A 16268-nucleotide genomic window follows, 5' to 3' on the forward strand; every position below is an offset into this window, starting at 1 on the left:
GATACTGAACTAGATAATTTTTCAGGTTAATTCCCATCCTCAAATTCTGTGATAATAATTCAGAAGCAATAAATGACAGTGGAGATAAAAAGTATATATCCTGGATGAGATAAAGATGGGCTCAGGAGAATGAATCTCAGAAATCAGGTGCCACAGCTCAGAGAGAGCCCAGGGAGGGCCTCACAGTGGGGCCACAAAATCCTGTGGATCCCACCCACTTTGGGCCCCACTGAGATTCTCTAATAAACACCAAAGGCAGCTTGAAAAAAGGAAACAAGTCATAAAAGGGAGGCTTGAGGAATGTCTGGATGAGGAATTGGATGTGTTGACTCCTTCCTTCTTGACTCAGAGAAGCAAGGTAGAAGCAACACCCTCTAAAAGGCTCTCCCAGCTCACCTAGCTTTGCCCCAACAAGCCTAAGCACCAGATACCTGACTCTAGTATTCAGTTAGGGCTTACTCAGGATTCAAAACTAGCTAATGTACTCTTTGATCAAGGACTATATAAGGAAAACAAGAGGTGTTCTTGATAATGCAGGTGTTCTGCAATAAAAACTCTGCACACATGGTTTATGGGTAACTTCTATTTAAAAATTGTAAAGAATATTTATTTGGAAATTGATATAAATGTTGAACTCTTCCTCATTAGGGACCTGGTAAAAAGGCTTCACCGATGTAACTAAAGGCTTCTGCTCTGTTCTGGTTTGGTTCATTTTTTCTCACTGTATATGTGTTGTTGGTTTCTTTCCCCAAATCCAACCCTGACTGCACTGAGATGTCTCTGTTTGTTTGGGGTCTCTTAATGTCCTCTTCTATCACTGCTAAAGAAGTTTGCTTATGCCAGTAAGTATACAAAATGTCTGCCACGCGTTACTTGTTACTCAGGTGTAATGGATCTGACCTGTTCTACAGGGCTCATGTTCAAATAATGTCTTTTTCCCATTTTGTCCTATTTATTTAATGATTCTCAACTGAAGAACCCCAAGAGACATTTGGCATTGTCTGGTGATCACACTGGTGGGGTGAGTGCTACTGACATCCCACAGGTAAAGGTCATAGATGTTGTCCAACATCCTGTAACGCACAGAATAGTGCCCACAAAAAGTAATTATCTCATCCAAAATGTCAATAGTTCCAAGGCTAAGTCTGATTTATAACCAACTCAGAGAGTCACCTGTCAAGATTCATGAGAAGTCTGATATTGGTCACCCAGGGACTCTCTCCCCCTTCCCTCTCTTCCGTTTTTACATGAGCCTGAAGAGAAATCCACGAGACTTCCAGTTTGGGGTAGGGAGCCCTGCCTCTCAGTCTGTGGTTACTTGATGTCCCTCCTCGTGGCCGCATGGTACCAGTGGTCTGAAACACAACGGGTTTGTCCTTACTTCTTTTTTTTTTTTTTTTTTTTTTTTGCTTTTTGCGGTATGCGGGCCTCTCACTGTTGCGGCCTCTCCCGTTGCGGAGCACAGGCTCCGGACGCACAGGCTCAGCGGCCATGGCTCACGGGCCCAGCCGCTCCGCGGCATGTGGGATCCTCCCAGACTGGGGCACGAACCCGTGTACCCTGCATCGGCAGGCGGACTCTCAACCACTGCGCCACCAGGGAAGCCCTGTCCTTACTTCTTGTTCTCCCATAACAGCCCCTGATTATCACCAGAAACATCTTGATGTGGCCAGCAGGATTTAGGACTACCTAAAAGCTTTTTTGCCTTTTCTAGAAGTAAGGAGAGCCAGGGCCTTACGCATGCTATGCCTTCATTAACCTCTTAAGGTAGTAATCCACAGGACTCTCAATTCTTGCTGAGGCCACAGCAATGAAAAACAAAACACAAGGTAATTTCCCAGTGTGTTCCCCTGCTTGTTAAATTCTCAGTAACCTCCCTGATTCCGGTAATGACTTCTCTCACTCTGCTGCCTGGCACTGTCTGGGACTCTGCCTGTCTTCTCCCATGTGAGAACCTCTGAGTCCTGAATTCTGCCCCTGGGCATACCGCACACATTTTTACCAGCCCTACTGGGATGGGAGAGGTGAGAAAAGTAGCTCCCTTGGAGAGAAAAGTAACTCTTTGATAGGACTTAGAGCTACAAATGGGCACAGGCAGCTGAGCCCGGCTCTTTCTGCCTGTCATAACACATCCTCACCAACACTGATGGTTTGAGATTTTTCCCACTTAGCCATTCCACACACAAAGTATGCTGACTCCAAGTCCTTATCAAAATTCTTATATCACGGAATTGTAATGATGTGTGCACCCGTTGCGTCCCCCAAGAACCTCTTTCCTCCTTGAAGGAGGAAAAGACTGTCTTATTTATTTCCACAAAGTCAGCATAAAGCACAGTGGTTAGCACATAGGAAGCACTTAGAATTATAAAATGAAAAAAGCAACTGAATAGAACATTTCCAAGTGAAATATTTGTGAGGATTTATAAAGAAAAATAGGAATGAGAAAAGCTATCCAAAGTACACAAAATGACACTATATAGACAGCTTAAAAGATCAGCACACAGTTCTTCTGAAGCTATTAGCACAATGGAATAAAAATCAGAAACAGATTATATTTTTTTTCTGTTATATGGAAATTGTGGCAGCAAATATACTTCTCTATCTTTTATTTTTGGAAGACAGTAATAAAATGTGACACGTCATCATATGAATTATTTGTCTCACAAGGTTACTTGAAAAGTTTACCTGCCAGTTAAACAGTAGAGATGCTGGGATGGGGTTTCAGAGGCTGGCTGGCTCCAATCTCAAGGAGAAAACGACCAGCATCAGTGCTCTATGGACCTATAAGCAGCTTCACTCCAAATATCCACTTTGATCTAAAGGCAGCTTAAAAGCTGGCTGCTTTTACAGATGGTTTTCAGTTATATAAATGAGCTTTCTACTGCTCTCGTTTAGCCCAAGGTCAGGGAACTGTCATGCAAATGTATTACATTAAGAGGAATTCCGATTTTACACCATTGGGTATATATACTTGACTCACAAGAGTGAGAAATGATGAAGTCAAGTTTGCACTTACATTTTTTACTGACTCTTGGGTCAATAAACTGCTGAACCACCTGAATTAAGTCTCTAGATTAAGTCTGAAGTCTTTATTATGTAGCAAATTACAACCTAATCTCCAGTTACCTCAAAAAGTGGCATAATATTATCAATAAAATTTGGTTTTATTTACCTTATTTTAAAAGACTGCCTTTATTGAGCACAGAATGCACTCACGTGAAGGCTGTGATATAAAAGTAATATTATAGCCAAGGTAGTTAATATGTATCTCAGTTTATATCTCAGGTGTGAAAATAAATATAACTTTATAATAATTATTAAAAACTTGACCTAATGCCTATTTCCCATTCCACCAAGATGGCAGAAACTTAATCTCAGATAATTTGGGGTTCCCTTCCCCTGCCTTAGAGTTGTGTCTAAAAGTTTTAAGTAACTTACACAGTGCCATGGCATTTGATGAAAGGGGTGGTACTCTAATCTGGTATTCAATGTCCTATGTCCATGCAGATTTCTTCTGAGGTAGCTATTACCTCTTCTGGTTCTCTGTCATTAATCTGCACAGGTCACCACTGAAATATCATGAGCTTCTCCCCACCTGCCCCCTTCAGGTCTAATGGCTCTCTCTCCTATTTCCCTTCAGTTTACAGGCACAAAATATATTTGAATCTTTCCCTATCACATTAGGACACCAAAATCTGTACCCAACTGGCCAAGACCCATTCCCCCTAAATTTAGCACACCTATTTTCTCTTTGAACCCTAGGCTTCCTCCAGAAAGCAGGATAGAGGGTCCATCTCCCTGAGACAATCCATCTCCCTTCCTGTAGTTGGGGTGGAAAGGTAGACCTCTTTCTCTTTAACCCTAACATTTTGGCCATGCCTAAAGTCTTCTCCAGTCCCCTAAGGGCCTAGGCTCTTGGAGACAGAGGTATAATACTCCCTTGTTTCTGTCTTCTGCCCTATCCCATCCCTGCCCTGAGCAAAGAGCACAGAACTGCCAGCTCCTTGAATGGGGTAGCGGTGGAAGGTACAGGAAAAAGTGAAGTATCAGGGGAAAAAAAAATAGGTTAATATCTCAAAATGTTATTTCAGCACACTCACATTTATTGAATATCCATCCCTTGTCAACATTTTTTAAATTGCCTCCTGTAGTTTGTGTGTTTTGTTTTTCTGTTTACTCATCTTTCAATCCAAAACCAATGTTTGTCATGAGACAGCTTTGCCCGATTGTCACTCCTTCCCCTTACTACGCATCCAGATGCAGCCACTTTCCTTCACACATCTAAACAGAGGGCTTGAAGGTCTGCACAGAGCCCACAGCTTCATGTATGATTCCTAGCAGATATTCATCTAGTGATGGTCCACTAGGTTGAGGTTGGATCTCTCCTTCCTTAATCCGGTAGTTTCTCTCAGCACCCTGTATTCACTACTCTGTCTCCACCTCTGTTTTCATTTCTTTGGCTGAAAGAAACATCCACACAAGAGACTACTCTCATAGTGCATCATACAACGTACTTTTCTCCAGGCTTCTCTCCCTCCTGCAATATGGTGCCTTTGGAGTTGTACACACTATGTGGATTAGAGAGGGACTCACCATTTGAAGGCTGACAGGCTGGGAAACTGTCAGAGTGGGGAAGAGCCTAGCAGCCTGCTTAGTCTGGCTTAGAAGACATTTCATGCATAACTGTATAATGGCTCTGAGTTTTTCTGACTGTGTGACCCTTCATTATCCTGGAGTAGGTGTATAGAGGGAGGATCGATTCGAGTTTTTCAATACCTTCTGGAGGGACTATTTTAGGTAGAACACATGGTATGTCTTCTAGGAAAGTGCTTCTCAATCCTTCACCTTCAATGATGCAGTTAAGAAAAGGCAGGTCAGAGTTTGAACAATAGTCTCTTCTTTAATTGTCATTGCTATTGTTAATTTTGCTATTTTTTCATATTCTTTTGGACTTTCAATGGGATTTTGATGGCATATCTGTTAGGCACAACTAATCTGCCACCTGTAAACCCGTATGTCCTAAAGCTGGAATTTTTACCTGTGTCTATCTAACTCCAAACGCCCACCCTTTCTGCTACTTCCTGTTGCCATTTCAGGCAGGCTTTAAAAGAAGTGCATTCAATTCTGCTCCCTAAATACTTGAGTCTATTTCAAAATAGATTCTAATCCGTTATTACAACTTTGATTTGTATTTCCTGAATCTCCTCGGGGGTTTGGTAGTAAAAAAAAAAAAAAAAGGAAGAAAAAGTGCTTTTGTGTGCCCTGTACCTCAAAAGCATTGGTTGTTGGAAGTCGTTCCAGAGAGAAGTCAGAAAAGGCATGTAACACAATGAACACAGAACTTTAATGAAACATCTGCAGGTGATCTGGGATCCATAATTGGGATATAATATGACAAAAGAGGAAAGAGTCTAGGCTTTTGGTCTTGATGGAGCCAGATCCAAGTCCCTGCTCTGCCACCTTAAGCAATGATTCTGAGTCTTGGCTTTTATGATTTGTAAAATGGAGCTAATGATGTTCACTTCCCAGAGCAGCACGGAGATTGAGTTTATGTCTAAAGCTTTGGACACACACAGAAAGTACATAAAAAATAGGACTTGGCTTTCCAGGTTAGATACTATTGATTCCAAGTAACCGAATACCTAATTCAGATTGGCTTAATTAATAATAAGGGAGCTATATTACGTAGATGAAAAATGGTAAGACAGAGTGGGCATGCAATTTAACACATCAGTTCTCGATATCGATCAGGGCTCCAATGGTGTGCTGAACTTGCCTTGGTTTTTCTCTCATTTGTTAGTCAGCTCTGGGTTGAAGGCAGCTTCCCTCATGCTGATGAAAATGGTTCATCACACTCTCCAAAGGGAGAGAATGAGCCTTTGTTCCAGAGTTACTCACAGGAGTCTCGAGATTAACTCTGATTTGTCACTGCAGAACCAAGTGGACAAGGAGATGGAAATCACTGAATGTCCCAGCTTCAGGATCTGCCTTGGGAGCAGGATACAAGCTCACTCTCTGCAAACCCTCAACACCTCTACTCTTTCACTTCCCCTCCATTACTCCCCCACACCCCCTACTCTTCTAAAGAAACATTTTCTAGTCTGGTTTGGGAGATGGAGGAAGGGAACCCTCTCTCTCAAAATTCTCAAATATTTTGTCTATGCCTACAGATTTTGTCTATGCCTCTACAGATTCCTAAAATTTTAGGTTTTTGGAAACAAAAGCCAGAAAGTTCTTTGTTTCTGTGTTTTACAGTAGCGTATCCCTCCTCTGTGACAAGGATCACTTGATACTTAATTTTTCCTTTCCTCAAGTCAAAGGAGTTAGAAAGTCTTGCAATTATTTAAGCCAAACACTTAGATTTGTCTGTGAAGGTAAGATACACTACACACATAATACTTATGTCAGTAATCATCAGCATTTTCATCTTGATGTGATTTTTTTACAGCTGCCTTGGTACTATTATAGCAATATACTCTAAGGACTACTTTGCTGATACTGTTGAACAAATAAATAAGGACATTTCTAATCCTCAGTCTACAGATTCAAGGACTTATGCATGCACAAACTCTTGATATACTCTCCAAGGAGTCCTTGTGGGAGCCCCACGAGCTCTTGGTTTGTATTCCTATTAGCAGGTATGGTTGAATCTAGGGATTCTAGTTTTCGTCAGCTCTTCGGGATTTGAGAGCTGAACCCAACAATCTTTATTTGAGATCCTCCTTTTGTTCTTGTAGTTTAAACAGAAAACGAGCAACAACAACAACTGACTGAAAATAAATGCAGCTTTTTCAGTTCCTGATCAGTGGAAGCAGAGCTGTATTTAGTTGCATATCTTGAGATATTTGGGCTATTATTTGTCCAAGTACAACATTGCTTCAGTAGACCTATGTGTAACCATCAAACAAATTTATACTCAGAAAGACAAACAAGCACACCTTCCTGGCTTCTAGAATGGCTCTTTTTTTCCTCTCCAAACTTGAAAGATGGACAAGATCATAATTCACATATGGCACTTAGTATATACTCAGTACATGATATCTTTCCTTGTTACCATTATTATGTAAAGAAAGCTGTATATTCTTCCTAACCTCCTGGTCTGGGCCTTCAGATCTGTTTCTCAATTCAGCCCCAGTAGGTGGTACTAAGGTTTTGTAGCAGAGTCCCTAACTGAAATTAGATACATGGGACTTCTCAGTAAAGCTACAAGTAAGGAGTATTTGTTAGATTATTTTAAATTCTGTTCTGTGTTGTTAAAGTTATACTGCATATGTGTTAATGTTGGATTTACCTAAAATTCTAAGGTAGGACCCCTTGTCTGAAAACACATTGTTCAAGAAATTTGATAACGATAAACGAAGGGAAAAGGTATAAAACTTCAAGGAAGAAATCATCTGATAGTTCATAACCATGGTTCTCGTGCACCCTTGAAGATAATGAACCATACCTAGGACTTGCCAAATCCGAGACTGGAAGTCTGGGATCTAGGTATATAACTGAATATCACCTAGATGGACAACCCATTGGACAATGGACTCATCTTCTACTCTCTGGGTAGAAGTCTTCTTCTTTTAATAGTTTGCCTATAACAGTGGTTGTCATAGAATGGGTATATATATATATATTGAATGAATAAATAAATTAATGAATGAGCTACTTTCAGATCTTTGTATGTTCTGGCACTCCAATCACTTCAGCCCAAGCAATGGCCTTCAACATTAGAGATTTTTAGATATGCAAAGACCCTAAAATGAAAATAGATCCCCACTGAGTCACATGTTAAAAGACGCCATCTTTTCTCGCATAACACGTTAACCCAGAAGAGATATAAGCATGAGGACATGCTGCCAAGACCAATCTCAACCCATTTATCCCTTTAGAATACTTTGGGGAGCACAGGTAGTGTAAGAAAGGGTGTCGGGGGGAACAATGCACCTCACATTTCTCTCCAAATGTTTTCATTAGATTTTCCACTTTGGGACAGTCAAATGCAAAACTACAAATGGTGAGCAGACCAAACAGGGAAGTGTTCTCTGTCATTCTGTTAATCCAACTTCATCCATCAGCCTGCTGTTGGAAGGCCCTGGAGTAGAAAGACTAGTCAGTCTCCTTCAGCTTCCTAGGCTACATCCAGTTGCCCCACTCTCTGGCCTCTCCCCAGGGACCTGCACCCCTGCACCCCACAGACATGATGTAACTGTAGACCAACAGTTGAGAGTACGAGTAAAAAAATAAGTAGGAAATCAGAGTAAACCATTTTCCCAACTGTGTATTAAACCAACTGTGTATTTCACAAATTAGTTTTTCTAACCAGAGATCAGTAGTTATAAATTCATCAAAATAAACTGATTTAATAAAAGGAACAAAGAAAGAAATGAATGAAGGAAGGGAGAGAGCAAGAGAGGGAAGGAAGAAAGAATTTTTTATTTCTTTTCCATTTTAAAAACATCATGGTTGATACCATTCGCTACTTTCTAGAAGGCTGAGTAATGTAACCAACCCTTGATTTCTATAGCTATAATTTGGAAATTAAAAAAAACCCTTCATTTCTTAAAAACTAAGTAAATAGATCTCTCGTCAAAGTAAATCAAATCCATGAACTGAATTATTTACAAAACTCAAATTGACTATATTTATTTTTAATGTAATTTAATTTTTCAACTTCTGTCATTTATGTCCCCCAAACTCCCTCTTCCTTGATAGCAATCATTATCTGGCTAGGCCGCAGCCTTGTGAAAACACTATCAGCCAATTTCTCTGCTAGGGGAAAATCCAGAGCACGACGACCCTAAGAGTTTTCAAGGAAGTAGGTAGACTCATTTATGCAAAGTCTTGTCTTACATTTCCCTTCAGAATAGTAGTAGAGGTAGAATAAATGCATTTATATTATTAAACAAAGAAAGAACATAATTTTTCCACCTCTTCTTTACCTATTCAAATATTGTTCAGATTCAAAAGCCTTCCTTTGAAAAATCATTGATTCCCTGGGCTTAAGAGACTATTGTCCATAGGATTTTTAATTACCTTTTGAAGGAAAAAAGACAGTTGGATTCTGGTTTGGGCAGTCAAAGAGCAACTCACTTGATTTTTTTTTATACTTGATTTTTTTAACAGCAGTTTTAGGTCCTTTTAGTGAGACTAGGCCTCTGTACTGCAGACTTCCCTCAAGTGTTTCTCAGTATTCTCCTCCTCCCTCAGGTGGTGCAGGATGGCTAGAGTGGGCTGGAGTTGGGGATTTCCCTTCCCCTTGGGGGGTTACTCTCTGATAATACCCCAACAAGTTGGCTCTAGTTAACTAGTTTCTCCTGAGGGCCAGCCTCCTTAGGAACTGGTGGATTTCAGAATGCTTCCTTTCCCACCCCCTGCTGCAAACAAGAGGGGATTTTCCTCATTTTTACTGTGAGAACCTGGTCAAACTCCTGGAGGTAAATCTCACAAAATAGTCCTCCCGGGCCCTGCGACTGGGTCCTCGCAGAGTTTTTCACTCTCAGAGTTGCTGCACTGAGCGGCCAGCATTTCCTCAACTACAGTTCAGGTTTTCCTACCCCAGCAGTACTGGTTCCCCTGGCCATTTCCACTCCTGAGTCTCTGCTGGGGGAAGCCCTAACGACCAGCATTCGCAGGTCTGTCTCTCCAATCTTTGGGGCAGTGGTTAGCCCTGTGTCCTCTCCTCTCTTATGGACTCAAGAAAAGTCGATCTTTTTCAGTCTGTTCAGCTTTTCACTTGTCGTTAGGACAGTGTGGTGACTTCTAAGCTCTTACATGCAGAACCAGAAATGAACAAAACTCAATTTAATTTTTAATTGTGGGCATTTTTCTTAAAATCATTACTTCCTATATAATTAATATCTATTAAATTTTGGCTCAAAGGGCACTTTTTTCTACCATGTATAAAATCAGTCACATGAGAGAGTGTAACTTTTCAGACTGTTCTATGCTATATGATAAATACATCTATTACATGAAGAAATAAATGTGTGGCGGCTGAGTGTTGGTTATTGCCTTCTGTGAGTGGCATTGTTTAAATTTCTGGATTTCAAGCCAAATATGGCAATCCACATGACCTGCTCTTTCCAACCACCCTTTGTCGCTTGTCAAACAGGCTTTACTGGGCAGAGGCCTACACTGTAATGAGGACTACAGGAACAAATAGATCAGCCTCGAGAGAATCTCACTTGTTTTTCCAAGCATACCTGTATTTATCCTGCTCTTGCCTTCCTATATTCTTTATTTAAATTTTACCATGATTTATTTACATTCTTGTTTTAAGCCTCTCCAGATTCTTAATAAACAAACACCAAACAAACAACCTCCAAGATATTTAGGTTTCTTAGAGCTCAAAAGGCACATTTAAAAGACTAATGTTCTGCAGGTATAACCCCCATCAGCCTTATTAAATGTTACACATGCTTAAAGTTGAAAGGAGTCATTATACATCTTTAGCTCATTCACCCTCCTTTGAGGAATGAGGCTGAGGGCTCGTGCGGGCGGGGCTGTCACACATGATTCATCACCACTGCTAAAGACGGCATTTGTTTTGTGAACACCAGTGCTGTTTTCAGAGGCTTCCCTCAGCCTCTGAATCCTCCCAGTCACACTTACACAAAGTGGCCTTGTCTGAAGCTATAACTTAGCTGGTCTTATAAGTTTGTCTTGTCCTTGCTCTTGGGTTAGCCCCATCTGAGCCCATGCAGTACAAACTGGTTTATCACTGCTGCAATCTGTTCTCCACCCATGGCCTCGTTCAGGTCCTGATAGACTTCCCCAAAATTGCAGTTTAGTTTTGGCCTCTTATTTAGGTTGATGAAACGACTCAAAAGCCCCCAATGTGGCAACTTGGAGTTGGTCTAAGTTTCCCAATCACCTCATACGTAAGAAATTGCCCCTACTTGACAGACTTGTGTTTGGCGTTGAGTTTGATGCCACATCTACCATACGCTCAGAGAACATTCTTCAATTTTTAATCATTTTCCAAATTCTTTGGTCTTCAACACATTGCTGACAAGAGCGTTACTTACATAGTAGAATTAACTGATAGCTTTCAGCTGTCTCAACCAATCTAAAGAAGCCTCTGGGTTTTTGTTTTTCCAGTTTGTTTATGTTCATGACACTGCAGTACTAATTTTCTAAAAATTAGCCCTTTGTGTTTTATATTAGCAGTACTGGCAAGGCCTACATTAATAACAATTAATGGAATATTAATGGTTGCACTCTACTTTTTTAATTACTACTTGTATTATTCTCAGATAATGCTTCCTGGACTTAATGATTATGCTGTTGAGAGAATAGCACCCAGTTGTTGGTGACTAAAAACAGCTATCAGGAGAGATAAACAATTGAAATCAAACTCTTGCCCCTGAGACAAACTCAAAAATATATACATTTATAAATACTTATTTAAAGCACTATACAAAATTCAAAATAAGTAAAAAATTACTTACCACCGGACAGGGTAGAACTTCTTAGTCTGATATAAAATAAAGATGAAAATTCTGCCAATTACTAAATGCTTGTCACCACTGTTGGTATTTTTAAATCAAAATAAGCAGTTTCTAGAAGCTCAGTGGATACCTGTCTGTAGCTGGAGTAATCACACAAAAACCATGCCACACTGAATACCCAGTGTTTTACAGATAAAGCACATAGAGGATTGCAACTTGGAGTGATATCCACGCTGGGCCAGCAAAGCAGCTCAGCGTAGTGGTTAAAAATACGGACCAAGGGCCTAGGCTGACCAGGCTCACCTGCCACTTTGCCCCTTGGTAGCTGTGTTATCAAGTCACTGTGCCTGTTTCCTCGTGTATAAAATAAGTATGATGATAACAATAAAATTCTTTGGAAATTCAAAGAATATATATGAATAAAATATAAATAAATAAAAATGATAACTACAGCTTATACTTACTACCTTACAATACCTAGACATAGTATCTGGAACGTATTGAGTGTAAGCCATAGTTGTCATTTTTATTTCAGTGCATATCTGGAGTGGTCACTGTGTCTGAGACGGTCGGTCTGTACTGGAATGCTAGTCAGCATGTGTAAAGCAATCAGAATATCAGTCCTGAGAGTCTGTCAGGAATTCAGATAGTGGCTCTGCAGTGGTCAGGCCATCCAAGCCCCAGTGGACCCAAGGAGGCCAGTCAGTCAAAGGCCGTCAAGTATATGCTGTGCTCGCACACTTCTCCAGCGCCCTCCCAGGGGCCTGGGTGAAATCGTGTTTCTCCAGCGGGAGCGGGCCCTTAGGACAGACATAGTCCAGGTGGGGGTGGATGGTTATTGCTGTCTGATGTACAGCTTTCTTCTTTTTTCCTTCCTCTCTCCAGCCCAGCCACTTAGCCTTTAAACTAGCTCCCCAGACTCCCTTCCTCTCTGGTGGGGAGACGGGAAGATCCTCCCCCACTGCAGCTGTTCCACGGTCTATTCCAGGGAGACCTCAGTCCCTACTGAGGACACCAACCTAGGTCCAGGGTGTACTAGAGCTCTTCCTTTCCTCACCCACTCTACTGCTCACGTCTTCATTCACACACACACACACCTGTCCAAAAGTTGCCCTCTCCAGCTCCCAGGCCCTTCTGTGGTGAGTTCCTCAAGAGGCACAAGGCCAGCAAGCCACCCGCAGGTAGAGGCACTACAGCAGTGCTGTCCAATAGAACTTTTGCAGTGGTGGAAATGTTCTATATCTGCTTTGTCCGATACGGCGGCCATTAGTCAAACGTGGCTACTGAGCATTTGCAGTGTGGTTAGTGCGACTGAGAAACTGAATTTTTTGTTTTTTGTGATTTAAGTAGAGTCACATATAGCCAGTGGCTATTGTATTAGCATAGTTTTAGAGACAGTCTGGGTCCCAGTCCCAGCTCTGCGTTTCCTGGCCCCACGACATTGGGAAAGTGACTTTAATTCTCTGAGCCTCAGTTTCTCGCTATGTGATACATCACTTAGCTCCCAGTGCTGCTGCAAAGATAAAATAAACTCTGTCACTGAAGCACCTAGCAGAGGATATGATCTAGATTAAACTTCCAGGAATATCAGCTATTAAATGCATTTAAAAATACTTACTTATGTCTCCTCATGATTTAGAAGGGTTGTTCTCAGAGTATTGATTGGTTGAAATAATCATGCCAAAATCATGCTCAGTTGACCCTTAAAAAAATAGAGAAAAAATATCAACCAGAAGTACCTGATGGAACTCTAACAAAAGCTATTCTCACCTCTACCTTGGGGAAATACAGTGACAACCATGCCTAGCGGAGACTTGGAGAAAGATGCCTATGCCTCTTTTATCGAGAGATATATTATGGGGGTTTCGAAGGCTGTCATAAGAAAATTTCTTAAAGCAATGACATATTTTGTTTGGCTGAGTCTGGAAGGTTTCAGCCTTGCCTGAAATATGTGACAGAAATATTTAACAAATAAACTGTTATCAACAATCACCTATCAAAGCAGGAAAATCAATTTAATAAATTTTTTATTGAATTCCTGCTCTGTGATACGTACAATGGAACCCACAAGAATAACGGGACATTATCTCTGCTTTTAAGAATTTCACAGTGCTTTTGGAGATGCAATATTTTCAAAGTACAAATGGCAGAAATATGAACTAGGTTAAGTGCTGTGGGTGTTTGCATGAGAAAAACTCAGTGTTGGCTGAAGTGATTGAGGGGAGCTTTGTAGATACAGGTAGCACCAGATCACAAAGACCAACAAAAGAATGTTGCTCATCTTCCAGGTCTGAAGAGGTTAGTATGGGAGGATTCATTTCTGAAGCACTTGCTTGTGGCAGGTATTGTTTAAATTGTGCAGGCTGGTAAGCAAGTTACGCATGTAAGTTTCCTTTGGATTCAATTCATCCAACAAGTATTTATTGAGCATCTAATATGTACCTGGCAAGGACACATATTAGATGCTTGTGGCATCTAATATGGTTTGTGGATTGCTCAGATTTATAGACTTGAAATCTGCATGTGGGGTGGGGAATCTGCTTGATATATGGCAACTTCATATCCCCACAGTCATAAGTCAGAATGCCCTAGTACATGAAGATGTAAATTTACATGCCCATCATAACAAATTCTTATGGAAATATCACCATTTAGATAACTAGGTGTTCACTTTAAATCATCACACAAAGGGTGGGCTTTATGTTTCATGTTTTTCAGTCTCAATGCCCTTTATTACTCCTTTTAAAAGAATTTTTTCACAACGATTCCCACTGAGTAGATCAAAATTTTGTCATTTTTAAAACAGTCACAAGTATAGGCCTATCAGAGCTTTCATATCTCATGTTCTAAGCAGGAACTTTGAAATGTAAATTCTAAAATCACAGAATCATATAATTCTCTCCTAAGAGGATAAACCTCTGTTTTTGGCAAGATATCTAAAATAAGCTAGGAATTTCTTTAATGGGAGGGGCCGGTAAACCACTCACCCCCCAAAAAATGTTTTAAGGATTCATAAGTAAAAATAAATAAAACTAGTTTAAAAAAAGAAAACTAGCTTAACGTTCCCCCCCCCACTTTTCATATAGAAATACTGACCCTTCCATTTGAGCCAAAGGGGATGTGACACATACCCTCGCACCCACCCCTGCAAAAGTGTGGCTCCTGGACCAGCAATATCAGCATCATGGGGGAACTTGTTAGGAATGCAGAATCTCAGGCCCTGCCTCAGACTGACTGAATCAGAATTCCCTGAATCTGCTCTTAATAAGATTCCCAGGTGATAGGTATGCACATGATAACTTGAGAAGTATTTCTCTAAGGAACATTAAAATACTACTGAATTAACTTGAAATAAGGTGCCAGTTAACTCAACCCTGTGTCCTCAGATCCTTTCACAGCTAACCACATGTAAATTGGTCCTGTAGAAGAGACAAGAATAGTGATTTCATGTTGAAACAACAAAGGATTCTTAACAGGTGCTGACATTCCCTCGTCCTCAAATTAATATTAAACATGCATTTAAAAAAAATATCTATTTAAAGCGATGACAAATTGCTTTCTCACCCAGGTTACCCACATGACTGTACAAGCTGTCTTTCCCATCAACTGTTTCTTTTTGTAAATTAAAGTCAGAGATATAAATGCAACCTAATAAGTACAATGAACGATCAATTAGATCATGATGAAAAGAGACTGGAAAGGTTGAGAAAGAAAGAAATATAGAGGCGGTCGAGAGAAATGGAGGGGACAGCAGTGCCAAGGCCAGCAGTTTCCTGGAACCCCTGCTTCCTTACTTCTTAGGGTGCTCCTCTCAGACAACCTGCCCCCGTACTCCAGGGTGATAGGGCCTCCATGCTCCAGGTGATGGAGTAGAAATGGAAGCAGGACCCTAAGCTAGGAGCACTCATCTATAAAACACACTCTAGGGAAAATGAAATTAAGTCCCTTATTAATGTAAATGGAGGTATTCAACTTCTAATTGATATTAAAGCTTAAGTAAAACTGAAATAGAAGTGCATCTTTTAGTTTGGAAAGATTAATGATAAAAAAAAAATCAAAGAGGACCTAGCTTACAGTTGTTGCCTTTTTGTAATTCTTAGCCACAACCAACAATTCCTTATGAAAAAGGTACAAAACCACTGCTTGGATATGCATTTCTGCTCTTGTATAAAAGCAAATTTATGAAAATTCAAATTCAATATCATTTGCTGACTCAATTGCTATAATGAAGGCTGACAGGTTTAATATAAATAACTAAATATAATCATGTAATCACCAGGAAAGAAAGTATAAAAAGGGCCCTAATAATAGTGGTGTGCTAATAAATGTTTAACAACTGGCTCTCTGGAGGAAAAAAAAGCCCCAACTATAGCATTTGCCAATCTGCATGACATAAATGCTCCTAACATGGTCAGTTTCAGGCTACCATTGTGATGTCACTGAATGCAGAGTTCGGAAGAGACCCACACAATTGGTTCTCAGGAATCAATAAAAGCTGTTCCAGCACACTCCTAAAAATAAATAAATGTGCAGATTTTTCTACTTATCAATAGATTGAGCAACATGTGATCTCTGGCCCACAGGTGTGTTTATTTATACCATGAAAAGTCTTGTAGTTCTATGGTTAATCTTAATCAAAGGTGGCCAGGGCCAAAGTTTAAACTTCAGATGAACAAGCACATGAATTCTGAAGTCTGGCTTTCCACTTTTTGATTTGCAGCACATCAGAAAACGCCTGCAAAAGCTTGCACCTTTATGATATCCTCCTGCTCATCAGGCGCTCTTAGGCTGATGTTTTTAACAGCTGATAAAGATGGGGAACGTACA

At 40.4% G+C, this 16268-nt stretch overlaps 1 protein-coding gene across 1 annotated transcript in view; it reads right to left on the minus strand.

Annotated features, from left to right (window-relative positions):
* Nucleotides 1-13136, minus strand: part of PLPPR1 (phospholipid phosphatase related 1) — a 370056-nt gene extending 356920 nt beyond the window's left edge. The window contains exon 1 of the mRNA XM_032635155.1: nt 13060-13136. The gene's annotated coding sequence lies outside the window, so the exon portion shown is untranslated. The remainder of the gene's footprint in view (nt 1-13059) is intronic.
* Nucleotides 13137-16268: the final 3132 nt, after the last annotated feature.

Source organism: Phocoena sinus, chromosome 6 (genome assembly GCF_008692025.1).
Source record: "Phocoena sinus isolate mPhoSin1 chromosome 6, mPhoSin1.pri, whole genome shotgun sequence".
Lineage (NCBI taxonomy): Eukaryota > Metazoa > Chordata > Mammalia > Artiodactyla > Phocoenidae > Phocoena > Phocoena sinus.